Here is an 8,521-nt window from a genome sequence, read left to right on the forward strand (position 1 = left end):
TAACAAACAACGATCTATATTAGTTTTAACATCATCATATTTTCAGTGTTGCTCTAGAATTTCTCATTTAAAAAGGCAAAAGTCTCATTAAGCAAGAATCTTGCAACTAGCAGTGTGCAATGTATCTGTATACATAGTTTTTTTCCCTCTGTGTTAATGCTTTGTGCTCTTAATTTTTATCTCTAACACAGAATTAAATCGTTTAGCGACCTGAAAATTGAAAATTTTCTCTGTATCAGGACATAAAGGATCATTTCTGGACTGAGTGTGCATGAGTGTTCCCTGTTTAGCCCCTTAGCTCTTCACCAGTCGAATGTCAGAGAGTTGTATTTTCCAGACTAATTATTGGTCTAGGCAAAGATTATGTACCATCATGCTTCACAGTTAATACTCACATTGTTTTGAAAGGAAGGTAATTTGGTGTTTTGAAAGGGAGATAATTTTGTGTTTTCTGGCACGTTCTTCGGGGATAAATATAAAGTCGAGAATGTGCACTGCTCATCTTTATTGCAGGGGAGACAGCAACTGATTAATTAAGTTGTCACCCAACTGCAAACAGCCCATGTCAGTTATTTTACAACTTTAATAAAGTTTTTAGAAATTTACATCAAAATTTTAATCAACATTACATGTATTATTTATAATACCCAGATAATATCTGTGCGGTGTATTTATAAGTATTCGACAAGGTACAGAATTTCAAACTTCATTCTTTATTAAATTTTAATTCCCAAATTCAATTCCTCTAGGTGAGCACACAACGGAAATAACAAAGTTCTTGTTCATCTTGGATATGAAAGTGCTCCTTGGACTCGTCGGGGCCTCTTGGAGCCCAGTGGGAATGCATCAGGGGAGTTTCCGAAATCCTCCAGGACTTTAACACTTTCTATTTTTGCCTGTTGAATTGCTGAGTTTACCAATATTCCTATATACTCAGCATTGTGTTCCAGCTAACTGGGAGTAAAAATACTTTACAAACCCATCAAATATCTTGGAGGAAATAGATTATCCAAAGTCAAGGATGACTTGGATAAATGGGGGGAGAAACGCAGAAAACAGCAGGAAAGGATTGAGGAGGTGGAGGAAGAGATCTGATACATAAAAAATTCATGCTGAGCCTTCCTAAGCTGCTCAAATGAAGAGTGATTAAAGCAAAACTAATGTCTTCATGTCATTTAGAGGCAGGAAGACATACTTTTTAGAGCAGACTTTAATTTTCTTCTTAGAATATATGTGAAGGGAAGGGAACATGGGAAATGCAATTAAAATAAAATTTTTGTTCAACATGTGCTGTTTAGATTGGCACTCATATTAATTCAAAGAGTGGGAAGATTATCATCAAATATTTAACATCCTTTTGTGTGACTATAACAACTTCAGTAAACAGTCTCTAACTTTTTGGAGTTATCTTTCTAATGCAGAATTAAGATATGGTATGCAAAAATCTGACCATTTAAAGACAGGGACAGTATTCTCTGTGGCTTGAGATAAGCAGAATAAACAAATCTCTTCTTATGCAGGAGCTGGGTTTGCTAGTTTGAAAAGCAGAACTTTTAAAGCTTGAATGGATCACGGCATGCTTCTCATGGGAGAATTGTTCTGTTCATTTTAAAATAGCTTTGGAATGACTAAGGCCCCTTTGCAAAGATTATTGACACCTTGGTAAATATTGAGAAGCCAGAAAAATGTTTCTTAAAATTTGCCAGTGGACAAATGGTTTCACTTATGGAGTAAACGTTGAACATTTTTCTTAAAAGAGTACAACATGAATAATGCTTTTGCTCTTTGTCTAATTTAACTGATTAGTAACCACCAAATGCTCTAAGGACATAACCATTCCTTCAAATTTCCCCTGTGGATATGGACTGTACACCGACATCTGGTGGGCCACATGGCCCTGGAGATATATTTTCTTTGGCTTACAAAGTACAAAGGCCTCTTGTTGATTTTCTTTCAAAACAAACTAACATTTAAAAATGGGGAAATTGTTTCTAAATACCTAGATTTATGCTTTGTCTTGAAACATTATGGCCATACTATATTTTAACACAGGCACAACTTGGTTATAGCTACAAATGGTTGCATTTTTCCATACCCAAGTTCTTCAACTTCCTGACATTTCTAACCATTTTAATTGTTTTGTTCTAAGAAACCTTTGGAGACATTTTTTTCCCCTTCTAATTACTTCCCCATTTCCATAAAATTTTAATACCATGGATATGCTATGTATCTGTTTATGTACTGTGGCCCTTTAGAGGACCACAAACCAATGTAATATATAAGGATTTTGCGTTCTCAAGAATCAAATTTTGCCCCCTTGGGAATGATATTCTATGGAACACACATGCTGATCTAAACCCTATAGCTCTTCAACAAAGAGCCTGAATGTGTTTTGTGGGGCTGAAAATAAAATATATATGACAAAATTGGAATACAATACTCTTTATACCTCTTCTGTTGTTTAGTTGCTAAGTCATGTCTGACTCTGTGACCCCATGGACTGTAGCCTGCCAGGCTCCTCTGTCCATGGGATTCTGCAGGCAAGAATACTGGAGGGAGTTGCCATTTCCTTCTCCATGGGATCTTCCTGACCTAGGGATAGAAACCAGGTCTCTTGCATTTCATGTGGGTTCTTTGCTGACTGAGCCATCATTAGGAAGTAGTATCTTTAGACTTCATGAAAGCAAGTGCAGGGTTCAATTGTTGGGTTTATTTGGTAATTAGGTGACAGGTTAGATCAGAGGACTAGTGCAAGTTGTATGCCTAATGCCCACTAAGGGGCTTTTGTCAACAATACTGATTCTTGTTTGCTGCTTTTGTAGGTGTTTCTGGGGTCAAGTGAATCCAGAATCTATTGGAATAGAAGTCACTGGACCGGATGAACTCTTGTGATTTCAAGTATCAGCCTCTGAAGAATATATTGTAGGACCTGAAAGATTAATCCAGCAGGAAATTCATCAGGTTTCTAAACTAGGTGGATACCTGGTACCACCCAGTAGCTGGTACCAGCATATTTTGACGCTTAGTGTGCATAAGAAGCATGTAACTCCAATATGGAGTCAGATTTAGTCTTCCCTGTTACAATCATGTAAGAAAAACATGACCTGCTGTTTTTCTTACAATCATGTAAGAAAAACATGTCTCTGCTGTGCTGATTCTGATCATGCTTCTGTCTGTTTCATGGGCAAGCTATAGTTTTCCCAAAGCTTCTGACTGTGTGTCTTCTGCCTGAGATACACCAGAGACCTCCATGTCAGTCTTTCCAGGTGTAAATTTCCAACCCTCAATAGTGATGCTTTTCTCAAGGACATAAGCCTTGACTGCAAGCCAGTGAGATACTCTAAGCAGAGAAGAGAAAAATGACGTTGCCTAATGAGCAGATCAGAAAATCCTAGACTCAGAAATTCCACTAAAAATCTGAGGAATTTCTCAGTTGACAGCCATTTATGCTTTCACTTACTCAAGGAATTCTTTCTCTTCTGTATGAATTCCTCCTGAAGAATGCTAATTAAAGTAGACAAAGGTCCCAGAGCACTGGATCTGTATGCTCTACATGGGGAAATACTGTTTCAAAAATGACTTTAGGAAAACACAGACTGTAGGGAAGTCAGCACACCTAAACCAGCTGCCTAGCCTTCAGTTAGGCAGCAACTTGGCCAGACAGAAGGATTCATTTGGGAGGAAACAGAGGGTTTGCAAGCAGGGGCAGTGGTTCCTATGGTTTATTGGGCTTCCTCAGACACCTTCTACACTTGAATCATGGGCATTTTAATGCTAGAGGGTCTGCCCCTGGTTGCATTGTTCTCCACCCCTGATCATATGTTCTCCTTCCCTTTTCCTGATTTCACATATTCAATACCAAAAATGCAAATTGATGAATAAGACTAAAACAATTTTGTGGAGGAAGTAAGATAAATCATCACCAAAATTAAGTCCACCTTTGATAATGATACTTTGAAGAGGAAGGACCTCCAGGCTCTGAAATCTTCTTGGAGTTGTGCTAACAAAGGATGGTGTTCACATTGATTTATCTTTTTGAGGCCTGAAGAAAGCCTCATGGCTGAGAAGTCACATCTAATTTTATTTTCTATCCAGAGCTGATACCTCCTTCTCCCCCTTTTTATTTTGTAGGCCCTCTGTTGATCTGGCACAAGTAGGCAGGTTTTTTTTTTTTTAAATGATGATGTTATCTGTTTACTATTCAAATGCAATTTTAAATGGTTTGGCTCAGCACATTTGAATCAAAAATCCTATTAAAGATGCAATAGTCTTCTGCTACCTTTTTTGCCCAGTGCTTTCACATGCTATTCCTTTTTCAATTGGAATATAATACTGTATACCTGTTCAGAGTGATGTGATTTCCAGCATTGAATCTGCAGTCCTTAAACGAGCTCTTCACCTTCCTATCATGGAAATTTGGTATTCATGCATAATTCCCACACCCTAACATTTACCAAAAGCATTAGCAACCACGTGATCTTGCCTTTGCTCTGCTCTATAACTTTTTCATTTGAAATCTTCCAACTTATTATTTTTGCTTCTATACCATCTGATAGAAATCACGAAATTGCTGAGTGAAGATAAGCACCTCTGTTTCTTTCTTCCTTTTTTTCCCCTAAGCATGATTAGAGATGGTAGTGATGAAGAAAAAGGGATACAGAAAGAGCACATCGATCATTTACCTTGAAGCCAAAAAAGTTCTGACCATTGGATTGATGGCAGGCATGTTTAATTCTAGATATTTAGCATCTACTTAGCTGCCAAATTGCATGGGTAAATGAGCTGTAAGGGAAAGAACGCAGCTGGAACCTAGATCTGTTTCAGCTAGTTCTAAAACACTGATGGACTGTATGTTTCCTCTGGTAAATTTTGAACTTCTTCAGAGTACACTGTTTATTAAACAAGGCAGACTTTCTGCTTGGGCAGGCTTTTTCAATTACAGAGTCTTCCCTGCAGTATCTAGAGGTGGAATCAGAGACCACACACAGGCGTTACAGGCTGTGCTGGGCAGCCCAAAGCCAGCAAGTCCAACGCCCAGCTTCTCTTTCTCAGGGTGCTGCAGCCTAGGATTGTTTCCAAGTGCATCTGACATGATTTTTGTGCAGTGAATATGTGAGGGCAGGTTGCCTGCAATAATTGGACAGCTGGGATTGCCCACTCTCAGAAGCTCACCAACATCAATTGCATCAATTGAAATAGTTACCTTTCTGTTGTTCACAAAACATGTGTGTGTGTGTGTGTGTGTGTGTGTATTCATGCATGTATGCACATGTGTGTGCCTGTGTGGTCATATTCATACATATATACCTGTGGATACTCAGGATATTGTTTTTTAAAAGGTTATTTAGAAATCTGGGACTGAATTATAATGGTATAATCATTAGGGCAAGAAAATCCACCTAGGTGGCCTTGGAAGGTGGCTAATATGGGACAGAATGTTGATGGGCATAGTCAACATATTTTAGCTAGTAGCTGAGCAACCCCAGTTATGATAATTATGAGAAAAGCAGACATAGTAAGACAAGATAACAATAACAACAGCAATAATAACAACAGTGCTCAGGGCTCAGTCTTGTCCGACTCTGTGACACCATGCATTGCAACACCAGGCTCCTCTGTCCATGGGATTCTTCTGGTAAGAACACTGGAGTGGGTTGCTGTTTCCTACTCCAGGGGATCTTCCCAACCCAGGGATCCAACCCACATCTCCTGCAGTGGCAGGAGAATTCTTTACCACTGCGCCACCTGGGAAGCCCAATAACAACAACCACTGCTTAATGTACTGTGTATAATCTGTGCTGAGCTTTACTGGGCTAAGTCTGTCATGAACACAATCTCATGCATTGGCGAGAGTGGGTTCTAGAGCCAGACTCTGGATGTGAATCTTGACTCTATCACTGACTGTTGTGATTTGGGACACATTGATTAATCTCTCTGTGCCCCAGCTGCATCTACTGTCAGATGGGAATAACAATTATACCCAACTCTACCAGATTATCTGTTGTTAACTTGCTGCATCTGTACCACCTTCTGAATCTCCTGTGCACTGTGAAGAAGCCTCTTCCCAGGATATCCTTTCACATATGGCTTTGGCTGTCATCTGACGAAGAGAGACACTGGTGTGAGATTTTCCTGGCAAAAGAGAAGGGGACATTATGTCCCCAAAGGAGATAGTTACAGGCAGATGTGTGGGTGGGAAGATGAGAGGTTCAAAGTGACTTTCAGGTGAGCCTATTGAGAATTTTCTGCCTCAGAGCTACCCCCAAGATAGGCTGTGAGAGTGTCCCAGAGGCTCGGAGGTTGTGCATTAATCTCAGGATGGGTGCTGAGCCCATTTGCATAGACACATCAGATCTGGGTGGCTTCCCTAAAATCCATCGCCCAGACTTTCCAAAAGACCGTGTAAGGGAGGCCCTGAAATTTCCTGCATTGGAATTACTGATACTTGGAACATTCAAGGTAGCTTCTGTTTTCCTGACCAAATGCTATCACACTGTCTCATAGGATTGTTGTGAAAGTTTTATGGGTTAAAATAACTGCCTGGACTTGGGCTTTCCATTGCAGATCACAGTCCATAATAAGTGCTTGCTCTTTAGTCCTCATTTCAACCCCAAGAGGTGGTGGTGAGTAGAGAGTGGTTGAGAGTGTAAATTCTAGAGTTCATGTGACCAGCTGTGGAATGTCTGGTTCATACAGATATGGGCCTAAAGATACTGAACAAATTTATATACCATTGGGGAGAGGAATAGCAGTTGATTTATATGATTGTTGAGAAGACCAAGAGAGTTAATGACACCTAAAACAAAAGTGCTTGCCACTGAGTAAGCCCTTATTAGTAGTAGTATGTCTTGATAACTTGTCCAGAAGATTGAATTGTTAGAGATTAGGGCTCCAGCGATCTCCCTTGAGTCATCCAGGAGACCAGGGATTAGCTTTTGTAGACCACACCTGGACTTCCTGTAAGCATGCCCACATTTCTCCTGTGATCTTCACCTTCCTTTTACACTGACCTCCAGTCTTCCTTTAGCCAACGGATCCTTTTTGCTTGACCTCCCTGCTGCTGAATCGTCCGTGTGGATTGCCTTTATGATCTGCCAATTCATGCCCTGAATTCCTCGCTCTGCTGGCCCCTGAACTTCCTCCGGATCATCTGTGGTATGCTAGATTGGCTGGAAGACCAAGAAATACTTGTTATCTCTCATCGACCAGTCACTGCCCCATGTAAGCCCTATAGGAGAAACAGTTGTACTGAATAAGCGAGTTAAGTGAGTTTATTTCCCTGGCTGGACCCTGGGTCCCAGATCCAGGTGAACAACTCCCAGTGACTCTGGTTGGACCATGAGAAAGTGAAAGTGAAAGCCACTCAGTCGTGTCTGACTCTTTGTGACCCTGTGGACTATTCAGGCCATGGAATTTTCCAGGCCTTAATACCAGAGTGGGTAGCCTTTCCCTTCTCCAGGTGATCTTCCCAACCCAGGAATTGAACCCAGGTCTCCCACACTGCAGGCAGATTCTTTATCAGTTGAGCCACAAGGGAAGCCCAAGAATACTGGAGTGGGAAGACTATCCCTTCTCCAGTGGATATTCCCAACCCAGGAATTGAACTGGAGTCTCCTGCATTGCAGGTGGATTCTTTACCAACTGAGCTATCAGGGACCACGAGAAGGCTACCTTTATTCTTAAACTGGATCACCTCATGTAGCCTGGCACCAATGCAAGCCCAATTTGCGGGTCACTCTGGAATTTTAGATCATTCTAGTCCAGTCTGGGGAAAAGGCAAGCACATTCTGCCTCTCATAATGAATCTGGACAAGTGAATCACCACCAAGGCTGATATAAAAAGATGACTGACCTATGACTGATGTTACAAGTTTCAAAGAAGAATTTTTGACAGTAACCTAGAATAGCCTCAGATCTCTTTCTAAAAGCAGAGGCAGCTATTGACTTGGAATCAGATAGATATGGGTTAAAATGCTGACTTACTGACCTCATTGAGTCTGCAAACCTTTGGACACTTCAGCTTTCTCATCTGTGTTGAATAAATCTGATTTCCCCTTCTATTTAAAAAGTTTGCCCAAATATCCTCTTTGACAGTAATGAAGAACGTAGGTTTGATTTAAGGATTAACATATGTGAACATATATGCTTAAAACAGATTGTGAAACATCAGAAATGCTACTTGGGTGTTAGCTAAAATAAGCATTTCAATTTCATCATGAAAAGAGATAGACATTTGATAATAAGGTGTGGACAACCCATAATTATACATTATAGAGGCTTAAGGATAAACCTTGCACCTTGACTTGCCTGACGATGTCAATAATGGTGGAAGAGTTTCTAAATTATATTTTTTCTAAATATAGGGAACTGAATAAGTCCTTCTCAAAAATGGAAACTTTACAATTAAATTAGAAGGATTTTTAGCAAGTGTCATACTCTTGCCCTAAGGCTTCTTTTGAACCAGGTCAGTGGTTTGAAAGATTCATGGGTAGCTGCAGAATTCACATCCTGGTATAAAATT

The sequence above is a fragment of the Muntiacus reevesi genome, chromosome 16 (assembly GCF_963930625.1).
Source record: "Muntiacus reevesi chromosome 16, mMunRee1.1, whole genome shotgun sequence".
NCBI lineage: Eukaryota > Metazoa > Chordata > Mammalia > Artiodactyla > Cervidae > Muntiacus > Muntiacus reevesi.